This window comes from Denticeps clupeoides, chromosome 1 (genome assembly GCF_900700375.1).
Source record: "Denticeps clupeoides chromosome 1, fDenClu1.1, whole genome shotgun sequence".
Classification (NCBI taxonomy): domain Eukaryota; kingdom Metazoa; phylum Chordata; class Actinopteri; order Clupeiformes; family Denticipitidae; genus Denticeps; species Denticeps clupeoides.
The window spans coordinates 41,327,895-41,346,408 of record NC_041707.1 but is presented as its reverse complement, the minus strand read 5'-3'; the positions used below and the strand labels follow the sequence as shown (position 1 = coordinate 41,346,408).

At 46.1% G+C, this 18,514-nt stretch overlaps 1 pseudogene; it reads left to right on the top strand.

Moving 5' to 3' along the window:
- Positions 1-2,579: 2,579 nt before the first annotated feature.
- The window catches only part of LOC114792986 (zinc finger protein 208-like), a 33,916-nt pseudogene continuing 17,981 nt past the window's right edge, over positions 2,580-18,514 (top strand).

Below are 18,514 nucleotides of genomic sequence, written 5' to 3'. Positions count from 1 at the left end.
CTCGTAGGTGGCGCCTGAACAAGTCTTGGGAGGAGAGAATGGGTCAGCTGCTCTGATGGTGGGTTTCTCCTGTGGAGTTGAAGCAGTGACGTCATCGTGCTGTGGTGGTTTCTGTTGCTCCAGCAGGGGTCATGATGGTTTTTCAGGGTGGAAGGGTGGAGCTTCAGATTCTGGACGGCCTGCAGCCCAAGAGTTCTGCAAAAGGGGGATTCAAAGACACAGGAGCAGAGGCAAACAGTGCAGCCGTTGGGAAGTCTCCTTTCTTAAATAAAATAAAGTCAAACCAGAAAAAAGAACCCAAAGTGCACATACAATGGTACAAAATGCATTTAAAATTGCACAGTTTAGGTGTTATATATATTTATACTTATAATTTTCCCAGCTTTCCACAAACTTAGTTTTAAAACTCTCAGAAAGAAAAAACAAAACAAATTCCACAAAATGAAAAATATTTTCCCATATTCCCTTTAAAGCCTAATAAGGTTGAAACCCGCTGTAAATCGCTGTGCTGATGCCCAGACGGTAAAATCTATTGCTAAGAGTTCAGTCCCAAAACAAAACGAGAGAGAGAGAGGGAGGCGCCTCACACACACACACCAGAGAGAGAGAGAGAGAGAGATAAGGTCTGCCAATGTGTGCAGACACTCACACACACACACACACACACAGAGGCTGGAGCAGCAGGCGAAAGCTGACAATGCAGGGTTGACGAGTATACGACAGGAAGTTAGAGAAACGCGAACCCCGCCTCTTAACAGCGCTGCCATCCACCCGGTGATGGAACTCATCAGAACTCCGGTCCTCCACGGTCCTATACGGCCCCTCATAAAAATCCGGTCTTATCTCACACCTTAATTTTAGCTCACAGGACTTTAAACCTGTTCTTGCCCCCCAGCACCAGGGTACTGGTTTCAAACCCCCTCACTTGGATCAATTCAGCCGACTACAGAATAAAGCAAATATGCAATTTATCTTATCATTTTGGTTTTGGATTTCTTCATCTTCTAGATTCTACAGTTTTAATTAAATGTTTGAGAGGTGGAATATTTTAGCTCACCGTGTTCGTGTCCCCAGACGACAAAAAAAAGGAATCTCCTGGCGGAATCGGCCAAGGACGCTGACCGCAGCCCCAGACACTCTGAAACTCTAAAACAAGGTTTTGGAGATGCGTCTTGGTGACCTAGGGTGATCAGCCCCTCCGGTCAGGTCCTGGCGGATTCACGCCAATTGTGGTTTGAAAATTTCCCGTCTGGGGAGCTGCAATAAAGGAAGTCAATTGAATTGATTTTCCAAGTTTATTTACCATGGCCATGGGGGGAACTCGCAAGAAGAACGCCCATCCCCTGATAGCAGTTCACAGCTTTTATACCACGGGACATACAATGTCAAAACACAAGCTCATCCCAGATGGCGCCCATCAAGGTCACAGAACCTTCCTTATAAGATACACAGTTGTCTTCTAATTATTTCATGACCACAGGTGTTGGTCAGATAACACGTGAGAAGTTCAGGTCATACAGTTTTCCTCCACAACTGTGCTTCCCCAGGAACTTGAAGGTCTCCACAATAGACACTGGGCTGTCTGATATGGTGAGGGGGAGCAATGTTGAGGGATGTCTCCTGAAGTCCGCTTTCATCTCCACACTCTTGAGCATGTTCAGCTCCAGGTTGTGTTGACTGCACCAGAGTACCAGCCGGTTCCTTGAGGTGCAGTCGTTGGTGTAGAGGCAGAAGAGCAGTGGGGAGAGGACACATCCTCTAGGGGCACCAGGACTGAGGGACCGTGTTCCAGTAGTGATCCCCCCCCCCTCACTTGCAGCACCAGGAAGCTGGTGATCCACTGAAAGGTAGCAGGTGACACGCTGAGGTAAGGAGTTCAGGCACAATGGTGTTGAATTCCGAGCTGTAGTCCTGGGTGGTCGAGATGTTGCAGGATGTAATGCAGCCCCATATTCACTACATCATCCACCGACCTGTTTGCCCTGTAGGCAAACTGCAGGGGGTCCAGCAGGTGTCCCGTGATGTTCTTCAGATGGGCTAAAATGTTCAAAGTCATTCAAAGACCACAGACGTCAAGGCGACAGGTCTGTGGTCATTCAGACCAGTGATGGTGGGTTTCTTGGGGACTAGAATAATGCTGGAGTGTTTGAAGCAGGTGGGAACTTCACACGGCTCCAGGGATCTGTTGAAGAGCTGTTCAATACAGGCTTTGAGACAGGAGGGGGAGACACTGTCTTTCCAAGTCTTCTGTTTCTGGAACAGCCGACGCACATCCCCTGAGTTCCAGGGGAAGGGGAGGGGGGAGAGAGGTGTGATGGGGATCAAGGGTGTGAATCTGTCCCTCTCAAACCTGCAGTAGAAGGTGTTAAGATCTTCTGCCAGGTCTTTGTTTGCTGGTACAGGGGGTGGGGGTTGTCTGTAGCTGGTGAACTCTTACAGGACTGAGAAACGTTCTTTCAGGTTCTCAGAGTAGCTTCTTTTAGCCACTTTGATCTCCTTGGTCAGCGTGTTCCTGGCTTGCATGTACAGGACCCTGACACCACTTCTGTAGGCCTCCTCCTTGGCCTGGCGAAGATGCTGCAGTTTGGGACTGAACCAAGGTTTATTGTTGTTGTATGTGCAGAAGGTCTTGGTTGGTACACACACATCTTCACAGAAACTGATGTATGATTTTTTTTTCAGAATCGGAGGGCTGGAGAAAACGAAAATGAATCACTTCAGGAAAATCGAGTTGCATGTCACTGCTCTCCAGGACAGGAAACGGGGTTCTACTTCCTGTTCCGTGGCGTTTTCCTGCAGGGTCCTGCGTGGGTCGTTTCTACGCGGATCACGGACAATTCCGAAGAACCGAATCAGAGCCGAACTAACCGCGAACCGGATCGCCGTCCACTGAGCCGAGTCCTGGTGAAAGTGAACAGCCCGCCGCGACCGCGTCTCCCGCTTCTCTTCACGCTGCTCTTCCTGGTGTTTAAAGCCCTTTCAGATACTTCCTGCTCCCCGCTGGGACTTTTACTGGGGTGACCGGGCGACATCTTTCCCTCTCCGGCTTTTCGAGGTGATTAAAACACTCGTTTTTATTCGCGCTACGTCGTGTCGCTTCGGGCTCAATTTCTATGATTTTAATCGGGCTCCAACGCGATAAATTAGCGGCCAGCAAACACGAACGTCCGGTTTACTTGTTGCGTTTTTCTGAGCGATTTAACGCGCTTTTCTTCACCAGACGCCGCTTTATTCTTTTTGACGAGTGCAACACAATATAATTTTTAACAGTAGAATCCGAGTGTGAAAATACTAAGCCACATTAATATATTTTCCTTCACTTTCCTTCACATCTGGTGTCTTTCAGTGTTGATAGGCGTCAAATAGTTTTAAAATGGATGAAAATGCTCTGATAAATAACAATTCACAATGGTTTCTGCTGCCTTTCACCTTTAGTGCTCACACTGTGTCTATATTTGTTGAGCCTTTTCGAACTCTGACCCACAATCGTATTTAAATACGAAAAGTCGGAGTAAATTATGTCCAACTTCCAACCATCCTAATTGTTGCTGTTGGTGATAGTGAAACGTCTCCCACTTTGTCCCAGGTTTCCAGGATGGATCCCAGTCTGTCTCTGTCGTCCACTGAGACCAGGACTGTGGTCCAGAACAACACACACGTTCCACTGAAGATGTTATCAGTTGTTCTTACACGACTGGAACACGATAAAACTCTGGAACCAACAGGAAGTGACGAGAAGAACGTCTCCATCTCTTCTGGTGAGTGAAGTAAAATCAGCATCATGAACATGGGTGGTAGTAGCATAGTGGATAACACACTCTCCTATGAACCAGAAGACCCAGGTTCAAACCCCCCTTACTGCCATTGTGTCCCTGAGCAGGACAATTAACCCTGAGTGTCTCCAGGGGGGGACTGTCCCTGTAACTACTGACTGTAAGTCGCTCTGGATAAGGACGTCTGGTAAATGCTGTAAATGTAAATGATATGGTATTTCACTAGTGTGTCCCGGTCACACTAGCAACCATATTTGGGTGTTAAATTTCATATAGAAGTGAAGTGCTAAATGAATGCTGTAAATGTAAAGTGAAAGCGAAGTGATTGTCATTGAGGACACGGGGACACAACAAAATGTGTCCTCTGTATTTAACCATCACTCTTGGTGAGCAGTGGGCACCATGACAGGCGCCCGGTGAGCAGTGTGTGGGGACCTGCAACCTTCTGATTACGGGGCCGCTTCCTTAACCGCCAGGCCACCACTGCCCCAAAATAATTGAAATAAATAAAATGAATACAATATCATAAATAAGTAGTTGTGACATGTGGCAGTGGTGGCCTAGCGGTTAAGGAAGCGGCCCTGTAATCAGAAGGTTGCCGGTTCGAATCCCGATCCGCCAAGGTGCCACTGAGGTGTCACTGAGCAAAGCACCGTCCCCCCACACTGCTCCCCAGGCGCCTGTCATGGCGGCCCACTGCTCACTCAGGGTGATGGGATAAATGCAGAGGACAAATTTCACTGTGTGCACCGTGTGCTGTGCTGCTGTGCATCACATGTGACAATCACTTCACTTTTTATTTTTTTTACTTTTTTTTTTTTTAATAAAGACTTAATTAGTTACTTTTAGTCTATATGGTTAATGCTTGAATGTGAATTATATTTTAATGGGTTTATTTTAACTACAGATGGAAGTAAAATCATCAGAAGACACAAAAACACATCTGAAGACACATTCCAATTCAAGAGCTTTAGACAAGTAGAAACCCTTCAGTCACATCAGACGCTACGTGCTGGAAAGAAGCCCTACCAGTGTGTAGAGTGTGGGAGGAGATTCTCACAAACATCACACCTTAAAGTCCACCAGAGGACACATACTGGAGAGAAGCCCTACCAGTGTGTAGAGTGTGGGAAGAGTTTTACACAAAGATCAGACCTTAAAAAACACCAAATGATACATACTGGAGAGAAGCCCTACCAGTGTGTAGAGTGTGGGAAGAGTTTTTCACAAGCATCATACCTTCAAGTCCACCAGAGGATACATACTGGAGAGAAGCCCTACCAGTGTGTAGACTGTGGGAAGAGATTTTCACAACCATCACACCTTCAAGTCCACCAGAGGATACATACTGGAGAGAAGTCCTACCAGTGTGTAGAGTGCAGGAAGAGTTTTTCACATGCATCATCCCTTAAAGTCCACCAGAGGATACATACTGGAGAGAAGTCCTACCAGTGTGGAGAGTGTGGGAAGAGGTTTTCACTAGCATCATACCTTCAAGTCCACCAGAGGATACATACTGGAGAGAAGCCCTACCAGTGTGTAGACTGTGGGAAGAGGTTTTCACAAGCATCATACCTTCAACTCCACCAGAGGATACATACTGGAGAGAAGTCCTACCAGTGTGTAGACTGTGGGAAGAGGTTTTCACAAGCATCATACCTTCAACTCCACCAGAGGATACATACTGGAGAGAAGCCCTACCAGTGTGTAGACTGTGGGAAGAGGTTTTCACAACCATCACACCTTCAAGTCCACCAGAGGACACATACTGGAGAGAAGTCCTACCAGTGTGTAGACTGTGGGAAGAGGTTTTCACAAGCATCATCCCTTAAAGTCCACCAGAGGATACATACTGGAGAGAAGTCCTACCAGTGTGTAGAGTGTGGGAAGAGGTTTTCACAAGCATCAAACCTTCAAGTCCACCACAGGACACATACTGGAGAGAAGTCCTACCAGTGTGGATACTGTTGGAAGAGATTTTCACATGCAGCAAACCTTCAGTCACACCAGAGGACACATACTGGAGAGAAGCCCTACCAGTGTGTAGAGTGCAGGAAGAGTTTTTCACATGCATCATCCCTTAAAGTCCACCAGAGGACACATACTGGAGAGAAGTCCTACCAGTGTGTAGACTGTGGGAAGAGGTTTTCACGAGCATCATCCCTTAAAGTCCACCAGAGGATACATACTGGAGAGAAGCCCTACCAGTGTGTAGACTGTGGGAAGAGGTTTTCACAACCATCACACCTTCAAGTCCACCAGAGGACACATACTGGAGAGAAGTCCTACCAGTGTGGAGAGTGTGGGAAGAGTTTTTCAGTACCATCATCCCTTAAAGTCCACCAGAGGAGACATACTGGAGAGAAGCCCTACCAGTGTGTAGAGTGTGGGAAGAGTTTTTCAAACCCATCATCCCTTAAAGTACACCAGAGGAAACATACTGGAGAGAAGCCCTACCAGTGTGTAGACTGTGGGAAGAGTTTTTCACGAGCATCAAACCTTAAAGTCCACCAGAGGAGACATACTGGAGAGAAGCCCTACCAGTGTGTAGAGTGTGGGAAGAATTTTTCACGAGCATCAAACCTTAAAGACCACCAGAGGAGACATACTCTGAATCCAGGACCATCACCAGGTGGCAAAAAGATCTACAAATAGCCTGAATTTCCAAGAGGGGACAGTCATGTGGTGGACTGGTGACCACTGCATTTTGGTATGAGGAGCAGGACGATCTGTTTGATCTGTGGAGAACGATGTTCAGTATAAAGATCTCCTTTCTCCATCAGAGGGAACATGAGAGAAAACTCCAATCTCATTTGTTTCTTTCTGTAACATTGGTATATTTTACATACGATATATCCATATATACAGTAACTGCAATAGTAATCTACCTCTCAGTTGTAGTGCATTTAGTTCAAAACTCACAGTAAATTATGTGGTTCATTTCATCATTATAAATAAAAAAAGAGTAAATACCAAAAGAGTATGCAGGATCAAAGCTGGTCTATTTAACCCAGTCAGTACACGCAGCTAGTAGAACAAAAAACATTTTCTTTTAGTTATATAGATCTCTTCTTATGGCCCTGCGATATGACGCACTGATAAGACACAAACTACAGATCCCATAATGCAGTGCTTCGGTTGCTTTGCTGTACACCGCAGCTCAAACAGCTACATCTGAATCTGTATAGTTTTCACATTGACGGCAAATGGGTTGTGAAGCAGCTTGAACGCTGTGCGAAGTCGGTGCGTAGTGCGCTCAGTTTGTCAGCAAAGTGCACACTGCATTATGAGATTGTGTTCAGCGAGGCAACTGAAGCGCTGCATGATGGGATCTGTAGTTTGTGTTATTAGTGCTGATCATCTGATGGTTTTGCTCCTGTCCTTAAGAAAGGTCAAAAATTTGAAGCCATAAAATCTTGTTCATACAGTAATCACAAGTGGGATAAAGAATGATTCTTATTATCTTATATTAAGTATTTAGCATTAATAGCATTTTGAGAAACATTTGAGAAAATATAATTTCATTGAATTCAAGAGACAACTTTTAAAGATCTGTAGTAAACATGGTAAAAGCGTCCAGGAGTATTTCAAATTCTATTGTGTGAAAAGTGGCTGTGACCTATTCCTAGTGGGAGATAAATGTGTATTTTGTGGCAGGCTGGTTAAAAGTTGTTTAAAAAATATGGGAGAAAACGCAACTATCTGAATCTGGAAAACAGGACGGTTATTGCCAGTGGAGTGGCAGGATCCATCTCCAGACAAATGCCATTTGGACAAATGAGGTGGTTTTCTAAGGTGGCACAAGTGAACATTCAGGAGTGGAGAATGTTCACAGCTGAAGCCGTCTGTGGTGAGACCACAGGGATGTTAAGTACTGCACTGTACCGTCTGGTTTTCAGATTGGATCAGCTTTTCCATTTCAATCACAGAAACATTTTTCAATGCCAATAAATTCATCTGGCAAACTAAGCATGAACAATCGATCGGCGATCGTCTCGACGTCAAGTTACGCTCCGACTGTCATGTGACACGAAGACGACGGCCATGTTGCGGGTCGACCGGTGACCTGCGTGTCCATGTGTTTGTGTTTCCTGCAGATTTTAATGGCAGCAGATTCGTCCATTTAAAGAATTTGTAAACACCATATTACTGCTGTATTTACAGAATAAGGACGATAGTAAATTACAGAATGATAACTACTGACTGCAGGTCACTCTGGATAAGGTTTAAAAAACTCATTTAGAACATGTGAAATAATTACCGTGTTTGCTGACTGCTAATTAGTCACCCGATTAAAATGATAGAAATAAAGCCCAAACTCAGCGAGATTTACAGCTCTGACGTGCAGTAGTGAATATTAATGAAGTAAATATAATTTGGTACTGTTCTTGAGTAGTTTTTTTTTAATTTTTTTTACGTGTATCTACTTACGTAGTATTTACGATGCTGGTGACACGGTGAAACGTGTCCTCTGTGTTTAACCATCACCCTTGGTGAGCAGTGGGCAGCCATGGCAGGGGCCGAGGAGCAGCGTGTGGGGACGGTGCTTTGCTCAGTGGCACCTGGGCAGATCAGGATTCGAAACGGCAAACTTTTGATTATGGGGCTGCTAGGCCACCACTGCCTCAGTACGATGTAATTTGAGTGGAGTTGTGCTCGTACCCAGCTCCACTAAACCAAACTTGCAGACAGATTTTCAGTTATTTTTCAAAAGTCTTCTGGAGTTTCAGCAAGACCACATATGAACCACAGATATTGTGAAGGAAGATGTATGTAAGCGTAGGTCTTTCATGTATTGTTGTGCGTGAATTCACCAACAGCCAGCCTCTGTTATTGCATGTGAAAATGCAGGGCCTGCAAAAAGCTACCTCGCACTTGCAACGTGAGGAGCACAAGGCTCACCATATATGGAGGTCTCCTTCACCCTTACTTCTGTGGAATGTGTGATCTTATATTCTGTGCCAGGCACGAGCAGACACTGGTGTCATTGTTGTGTAATCACTTACGTGGCAAGAAGGCTATATATGCTCATCTATATGCTTATAGCGAGCTCACCGTGCGCATGTCAATAAACTTGCTTAAATTCAGTTGACTGTCTCCTCATTGTAGCTTCTCTGGAAAGATTTCTACAACAATATCATCTAATGAATTTTGTTTATGTTGTACGAAGTGTTATATGACATAATTATCACCCAAAAGTATTATATTGCGAATACTGTAAAATATGGAAATCAAAATGTCCATTAGTCCATTAAAAACTCTGAATATCGGCGAGTGCTCAGTAACTCAAACTCAGTACTGGCATTCAGTCCCACAGTTTTCACAGGTTCAGCTTCCAAAGACTGTGCCCAAAATATAAATGTGGTCTGAAGCTACAGAACCTGCAAAAGACACTTAACCCTGACTGTCTTCAGGGTGACTGTCCCAATCACGACCGTAAGTTATTTTATGTCAAAAATGTATCTAAAATGAACTGATTTGTCCACTGAATTTAAATTAGACATTAGAGCCACAATAAATCACTGTACTTTTACTTTTGATACTAAAGTACATTTGAAGGCAAATACTTTTGTACTTTTACTCAAGTAGAAATTTAAATCGAGGACTTTTATGTTTACTAGAGTTAACTTTTACCCTGTGTAACTCTACTTCTACTCATGTGTACAACAACATATATTTCTTATATAGCCCATAATCACATACAGTATTTCTCAATGGGCTTTGACAGGCCCTACAGTTGACACCCCCCACACTTGACCCTTCTGCACACAAGGAAAAACTCCACACAAAAAAACTCTAGGAGAGAGAAAAAAGGTCGGAAGAAACGTTGGGAAGGAGTGATACAGAGAGGGACCCCCTTCCAGGGTAGAGTGAGCCTGAAAATTTCTTAAGATTTTAGCATACAACACTGAAGAGGTAAATGCTACACGCAAGTCATTTGCATTAAATGTTCTTTGAACTGTCAATCCAGTTTACTGTTTTTCCGCCATCTAGTGGTGAAACACAGACGGAACAATTATTATGGGTTAAGGTTCCGCCCGACCCCTTTTTATATATCAAATTCAAATTCAAATTTTATTTGTCACATACACAGTCATACACGGTATGATGTGCAGTGAAATGCTTTTTGCAACTGCTACAGACCACAGTATTGCAAATGTTGCAAGTAAACAATGAACCAATATGCAAATATTGCAAACATAACCAAATATTACACTTTTACGTCTTTAACATAAACTATGTGTAACTGGTAGGGTGAAGGTGTGCAAATAAGTTACAGTTTTTTTTTTTTTTAATGTTTAAAGAAAGGAGAAAAAGGGCCATAAACAAACAAAAAAAAAAGAGCAGTAAGGTAAAAAGCGCAGTCATTTTGTGCAAAGTGATTTTGTGCAAAGTGATTTTGTGCAAAAGAGTCCGGAGTGATTGGGGGTGAAAATGCATGAGTTCTATGTAGTGTTGTTGTTGCGAGCTTGGACAGCCTGCGGGAAGAAGCTCCTCCTCATTCTCTCTGTGTTGGACTTCAGGGAGCGAAAGCGCTTCCCTGATCACAGCAGGGAGAAGTGTCCATTGTTGGGGTGGCTGAGGTCCTTCACTATCTTCCTGGCCCTGGTGCAGCACCGTTTGCTGTAGATAGATTGAAGGTCAGGGAGCTTGGTAGGGATGATTCGTTCGGCTGATCGAACCACCCTCTGTAGGGCTCGCCTGTCCTTCACGGTGCTGTTCCCGAACCAGGTTGAGATGTTTCCCGTCAGGATGCTCTCTATGGTGCAGGAGTAGAAGTTCCTGAGCACCTTGGAGGGCAGTCTGAAGTCTCTCAGGCGTCTGAGGTGGTAGAGACGCTGCCGGGCCTTTTTCACCACGGTGTTGATGTGACAGGACCATGACAGGTCCTGCGTGATGTAAACACCGAGGTAACGGAAGCTGTCCACTCTCTCCACTGGGCTCCTGTTGATGACAGGGGTCTGGTAGGTCCTCTACTGCTTTGTACTGAAGTCCACTATTAACTCCTTTGTCTTGCTGACGTTCAGGTGGAGATTGTTCCTCTGGCACCAGTTCACCAGATTTCCAACCTCCTCCAGGTAGGCCGTCTCATCGTTGTCAGAGATCAGGCCCACCACGACAGTGTCGTCAGCAAACTTGATGATGGTGGTGGAGTTAGTAGTGGCTGTACAGTCATGGGTGTACAGGGAGTACAGCAGGGGGCTCAAAACACAGCCCTGGGGGGTTCCAGTGCTGAGAGTGATGGAGGCTGAGACATGTCCACCCATCCTTACTGCCTGTGGTCTCCCTGTTAGGAAGTTGGAGATCCACTGACAGAGAGATGAGCTGAGTCCCAGGTGCTCCAGCTTGGTGGTGAGTGTGGAAGGGATTATTGTGTTAAATGCTGAACTGTAGTCAATGAAAAGCATTTTAACATAATTTCCCTTCTGAGTGTCCAGGTGGGTGAGTGCAGTATGGAGGAGATGTGATATGGCATCATCTGTGGACTGGTTGGGACGATACGCAAACTGTAGTGGGTCGAGTGTATCTGATAATGAAGAAATGATGAAGTCTCTGACCAGCCGTTCAAAGATCTTCATCACTACTGAGGTGAGGGCTACAGGGCGGTAGTGGTTGAGGGAGGCAGGATGGGTTTTCTTGGGGACCGGAACAATGATGGACTCCTTGAAGCATGTGGGGATCACCGACTGAGATAGAGAGAGGTTGAATATCTCTGTAAACACTCTGAGGATTCTCCCCGAGATGCCGTCTGGTCCTGCTGCCTTCCTGGTGTTCACTCTCCTGAAGGCTCTCCTCACATCATGCTCGGTGATGACGAACGCGTTCTCGGTGCTGGCAGTGTCCTCCCGTCTGCAGCTGTTGGAGCCGCTAGCCGTAGCATCGCTAGCGCCTTTAGCTGCAGCCTCGAAGCGAGCATAGAGCGTATTTAGCTCGTCTGCCAGAGACACGTCCGCGTTCTCCGTACCGGATGTTGGTGCTTTATAGTCCGTTATTGTCCGTAGTCCCCGCCACAGGCTCCTAGAGTCACCCTGTTCGAGTTGTGACTCCAGTTTCTTCCCGTAGCACTGCTTCGCCTCCTTCACCACTTTCCTGACACTGTATGACGCAGCCTTGTATGGTTCCATGTCCCCGGAAGCGAGCCCCGCGTTTTATCCACCCATGGCTTCTGGTTGGGAAACGTTCTGACGATCGTTTTCTGAACGGTTTCCCAATGAAACTCACAACCGCTTCCATAAACTCACTGATTTTTCCGGAACTACTCTGGAACATGTCCCAGTCTGCGTCCTCCAGTGCGTCCTGAAGAGCGGCCACCGATTGGTCCGTCCAGCGTGCCACCTCCCTCTGAACCGGAACTTCCTGTTTAAGCCTTTGTTTGTATTTAGGCATGAGGAAGATGGCGGCGTGGTCGGATTTTCCAAATGGTGGACGAGATTGTGCCCTGTACCCGTCCTTTATGGTAGTGTAGCAATGGTCCAGTGTCCTTTCGCCCCTGGTGGGGCAGGTGGAAATTCGGCGCTGCGCGTTTGAGGCTGGCATTATTAAAATCTCCTGCCACAATGAGCGCAGCGTCCCGGTGCTGTGTTTGGTGCTGTGTGAGCGCCTCCTGCAGTTCGCCTAAGGCAGTGTCCGTGTCCGCTTTCGGCGGAATGTAAGCGGCGCTGATGATGACCGATGTAAACTCCCGAGGAAGGTAAAAGGGACGACACTTGATGGACAATAGTTCCAGATTCGGAGAGCACGAATGTGTGAGGGGGGCAATGGAATTGCACCAGTTGCTGTTTACCATCAAACACACTCCGCCTCCTCGTGTCTTCCCCGAGTCGCGTGTCCTGTCCATGCGGTGGACCGAGAAGAACTCGGCCGGCTGGATGGCGTGGTCCGGCACCGCTGGGTTCAGCCATGGCTCGGTGAAGCAGAGGAGGTTGCAGTCCCGGATGTCTCTCTGGAACTTTACCCTGGCCCTGAGGTCATCGAGCTTGTTCTCCAGTGACTGGATGCTGGCGCCATCTTGGATATATGCACAGCGTTGCTATAGATTGGCGCCACTGAAGAGAAAGAGAAAGAAAAGATAAAAAAACAAAAGAAATAAGCAAAGCAATGTTGAGAAGAAACCACAGCCATAACATAATATTTATCCTCTCATGGATGTCAGCTCACGAGGGGTGTTGACCGTAATATTTTATTTGTGATCAATGCGTTGTTTCAAATGTATGAGAAAAGGTGCAAGAACTTGTTTTAATGCAAAGTTTTCTTTGTGAGCAGTTCTCACGGGTTGTTAAGACCAGAATAAACCCCGTTTTTGACTCTATCTCGTGCCTCCGTCATTCCTTGAGGGGGCTACACTACATGTACGTTATATTTCCAGGCATGGAACATCACGCGAAACCCCAACAGGACAAGCATCTAATAAACACAAATATTTGTATCTAAATCAACACCTCGACTTCGTACATTGCTGTGAGCCCCTGGTTTTTACAATATTTCATGGGCTCATTCCACAGATGCCGGTCTTGCCTTTTTTCACCGAAGCGTGTCGTACTGGCAAACGCCAGAACACAAATCAAGCAACACCATATATCTGCGTAACGTCCAGTAGGTCAAAAGTTCTGACATCTTCACGTGTCTACGCTGTAGCGCTTGTCCCTGCTATGTTTCTTCTGGTGTGCTTTATGGCTTGACGCCTGTGAAAACCTCTTCCCGCACTGGACACACTGGTAGGGCTTCTCCCCAGTGTGGGTCCTCTGGTGCACCTTAAGAAATGACGAATGGGAAAAGCTCATTCCGCACTGTCCACACTGGTAGGGCTTCTCTCCGGTATGGATCATGCGGTGTCTGTTAAGGTGTGATGTTTGTGAGAATCTCTTCCCACACTCTACACACTGGTAGGGCTTCTTTCCAGCACGTAGCGTCTGATGTGACTGAAGGGTTTCTACTTGTCTAAAGCTCTTGAATCGGAACGTGTCTTCAGATGTGTTTTTGTGTCTTCTGATGATTTTACTTCCATCTGTAGTTAAAATAAACCCATTAAAATATAATTCACATTCAATCAATAACCATACAGACTAAAAGTAACTAATTATGTCTTTATTACAACATGTTACAACTACTTATTTATGATATTGTATTTCTGAAATAAAATTTGTAATATGTGAATATTCTTATGAATGGAAAGTTCAATTTAGCTGAAATGACGTACACAATTCAATTTAATATTTTAATAATAAGAGAAAAATAGTGAAAATCAAGAAATCCATGACATTCTGGAACTCATCACTGCCATGGTTCCACATTTCCACCAGATGACAGCAGAGATCTACTGTCATCTAGGGCAGTGGTGGCCTAGCAGTTAAGGAAGCGGCCCTGTAATCAGGAGGTTGCCGGTTCGAATCCTGATCTGCCAAGGTGCCACTGAGGTGCCACTGAGCAAAGCACCGTCCCCACACACTGCTCCCCGGGCGCCTGTCATGGCTGCCCACTGCTCACTCAGGGTGATGGGATAAATGCAGAGGACAAATTTACATTTACAGCATTTATCAGACGCCCTTATCCAGAGCGACTTACAATCAGTAGTTACAGGGACAGTCTCCCTGGAGCAATTTAGGGTTAAGTGTCTTGCTCAGGGACACAATGGTAGTAAGTGGGATGTGAACCCGGGTCTTCTGGTTCATAGGCGAGTGTGTTACCCACTAGGCTACTACCACCTTTTTTCACTGTGTGCGCTGTGCTGCTGTGTATCACATGTGACAATCACTTCACTAGAGCTCTAGTCACTCTGACTTAATTTTGTTTTTTTGAAAGAAATGAGATTTCAGAAAAGTGGCAGAGATGTGAAAGGTCCCTGAATCCCCTCGACATTTCCTCTTAATAAGCTTTACCCGCAACCTTCACTACTCGTTACAGTTAACGCTGCAGTCACCTTCATGGGTGCAAAACTCTGCAAGGGGACTAAGGTCCCCTTGATGAACTGTCCCCCTACCATCCCCACACGCTGCTCCCTGGGTGCCTGTCATGGCTGCTCACCAAGGGTGATGGTTAAATGCAGAGGACACATGTCACTGTGCTACAGTCACTTCACTTTCGTGTTGTGTTCTATTTTTTACTTTGTGTGAGTGTGTCTGTGTATATATATATATATGAATTGAAAATGAAATGCACATGATGCTGTTGTATTATAATATGATTTTTCTTTGGAACGAAGTGATTTTTAATAAGTCACGCCTTGACACACAGTCAGGCCACGAAAAGCACCGGGTAGACTAAATGTAACAGGGCATCTGTCCTGCGTATTTTCCCTCTCTCCTTTTCTGTCTCCTCCATGTCGCCGTCTTTAATGGCATCACTTCGATGGGAGCGCGAATCAGCGTCAGGTCTGGGAGGAGTTCCGTAAATTACAGGCTCCTCCTCCAAAAAAGAAAAACACCAACAAGACAGAACATACAAACCACACATCACATGATCACGGGACGCAACACCCCCACCACCAAGAATCAACATCCCCATGTTGATTAATACCACTTAATACCACTCAAAAGGCCCGTGACATGGTGTCCGCTAAAACATTGTCCCCTCCCCGCTTGTACTTAATTTCTAGGTTAAAACCCTGTAGTACCAAAGACCAGCGCATAATACGCTGGTTTGAGTTCTTCATACGGGCTAAAAACACTAGGGGGTTGTGATCAGTAAAAACCAGGACAGGGAGTGGTGTGGACCCAACATACACCTCGAAATGTTGTAGTGCTAAAATCAGTGCTAGAGCTTCTTTCTCTATGGTACTATAGTTCAGTTGGTGCCTTAAGAACTTTTTATAGAAAAAGGAAATGGGATGATCAACCCCATACTCATCCTCCTGTAGAAGCACTGCTCCTGCTCCAACAGCACTGGCATCCACGTCTAACTTAAAGGGGCGCTGGAAATCTGGGGCAGCGAGGACTGGAGAACTGCAAAGAAGAGACTTCACAGCCTTAAACGCACTTTGACAGTCCTCAGACCAAACAAAGGAAGAGCTGCCTCGAAGCAGCTCGATTAACGGGCAGACCACGTCTGAGAAGTTCTTACAAAACCCCCGATAAAATCCAGCCATCCCTAAAAACCGCCGCAATTCTCGTTTCGAAGTAGGGACAGGAAAATTCATGACCGCCTGAACTTTGGCCTCCACAGGCCGAACTTGACCCTGACCTACTTCTTTTCCTAGGTAGGTCACAGTCGCTTTCCCAAATTCACATTTGGCGAGGTTGAGGGTTAGCGACGCTTGTTGAAGGCGCTTAAAAACAGACTCTAGAGTCTCAAGGTGCTGGGTCCAGGTGGCTGAGTAGATGATAATATCATCTAGATAGGCTTCACAGCAAGGGACTCCAGCCAGCACCTTACAGATTAAGCGCTGGAAGGTAGCAGGCGCATTGCGTAAACCAAATGGCATCACTGAGTACTGCAGAAAATAGTCAGGTGTAACGAAGGCGGAGATCTCAGCAGCACGAGGAGTCAATGGTACCTGCCAATAACCCCGCAACAGGTCTAATTTGGTGACAACTTGGGCAGCACCAACCTTTTCAACACAGTCTTCCATCCGAGGTAATGGAAACGAATCCGGTTTAGGAACCGCATTAACCTTTCTGTAGTCAGTACAGAATCGAAATGTTCCGTCCGGCTTAGGAACCAGTAGGCATGGACTACTCCATGCACTGCAACTCTGCACAGCCAGCTCGTTCTCCAACAAGTAGTTCACTTCAGACTGCATCACCGCTCGCTTCGTTGGATTCAGCCGATATGGGTGCTGCCTGATGGGAGAATGACCACCAACGTCAACATCATGTTGTATGACGGACGTACCCACAGGGACGTCAGAGAACAAAGCAGCATGTGACTGAATTAGTCTTGTAACTTGTCTGCACTCTGCTACAGGTAAATGAGACAAATAAGCTTCCAAATCCTGCAGAATTTCACTATTCTGCAAATATAGTCCATCCTCAGCTGGAGAATAAGTAACAGGTACAGAAACTAATGCTGCAGAGATAACAGGTTTTCCCTGTTTCTCAGCCTTGTTTTGTACCACCACGTTCTCTCGATCAACGTAGCTTTTGAGCATGTTGATATGGCATACTCGAGTTTTCCGTTTCCTGTTTGGTGTATGGATGATGTAATCAGTCTCACTTAACTTTGAGTCCACCACATATGGACCCACAAACTTGGCCTGCAAAGCAGATCCCACAATAGGCAGTACAACTAAAACCTGGTCACCAGGCTCAAAAGATCTGGAGACTGTTCTCTTATCGTAATGAGTCTTCATGTCCCTCTGGGTTGAAGACACTGAAGCTAACGCAGCTGAACAAGCCTTATGAAGGCGTTCCCGAAACGCACTGATGTCATCTAAAACATTAGTGCTGGGAGCAGGCTGCTCCGACACCCACGTCTCCCGTAAAAGTCTAAGAGGACCAAGCAAAGTGTGACCAAACACTAAGTCTGCAGGACTAAATCCCAGGGACTCTTGGACCGTCTCACAAACAGCAAATAAAAGCAAAGAGAGTCCCTCATCCCATTCTTTAGCTGTGTCCAAGCAATAAGCACGAAGCATGGTTTTCAAGGTTTGGTGAAACATCTCTAGCGCCCCCTGTGACTGAGGGTGATAGGCACTAGAAACAGCATGCGTAATTCCAAGGTGGGACAACACCTGCTTAAAAAGACGTGACAGGAAATTGGACCCTTGGTCTGTCTGCACCACCTTTGGAAGCCCGAATAGTGAAAAGAACTGGGTCAGTGGTTTCACCACGGCCTTAGTTTTTAATGAGCGTAAGGGGACTGCTTCAGGAAAACGGGTGGCACTACACATCAGTGTAAGCAAGTATTTGTTTCCCGGTTTAGTATGAGGGAGTGGACCAACACAATCCAAATTTATTTTCTCAAAAGGTTCCGTTAAAACTGGTATGGGGTACAGTGGTGCAGGTGGTATTGTCTGGTTCGGCTTCCCAGCCAACTGACAGACATGGCATGAACGACAGAGCTTCGCTACATCTGCTTTTAAACCTGGCCAGAAGAAGTATGCCACCGACTTCCTCATTAAATCCTCCTTACGAACAACCACAGAACGACACTTAACCAGAGTCGAATCTTTCTGTTGTGCCCAGGAAAGTTGTGCTTTACTTACTGACAGTGACAGCGCACCTTCTCCACCACCTGCTGTGGGCAGTGACCCTGCTGCTGGGCTCTGAGGCGGCTGCGCTGTGGACAAAAACACTAAACCCGGCGCAGAAATAAAAGTGCCGGCTAAATCGATATCACTCATTATACGCGACTGAGCTCGCGTTACTGCGCAAGCGGGGAAAACCGTCGTAAACTCAGCGTCCACCTCGACCGGACTGGGTGACTCGGTGGGAGTGTCTATCACTTCCGGAAAAGGAAGTACTTTCCCACCCGCTAAATCATTCCCAAGGATAAAATCAACTCCTTTAACAGGCAGCTCAGGACGAACCGCCACTTTACACAGGCCGGTATACAAATCACACCGCATTTTTACTAAGTGTAGGGGCGCCGTCACGATGCCCAACTCGACCCCCTGTACTAAAATATTAGACCCACAGAATGAATCCCCAGAGAACGGTAAAAGACCCTCTAAAATGAAAGACTGGGCTGCTCCAGTATCACTTAAAATACGGACCGGGACCTCATCTCCGCCCTCCGGCGAGAGACGGTACCTCGTAACACGAACGGTTCAAAAGACGGATCTGAGTGAGAAGGTGCATTCACAG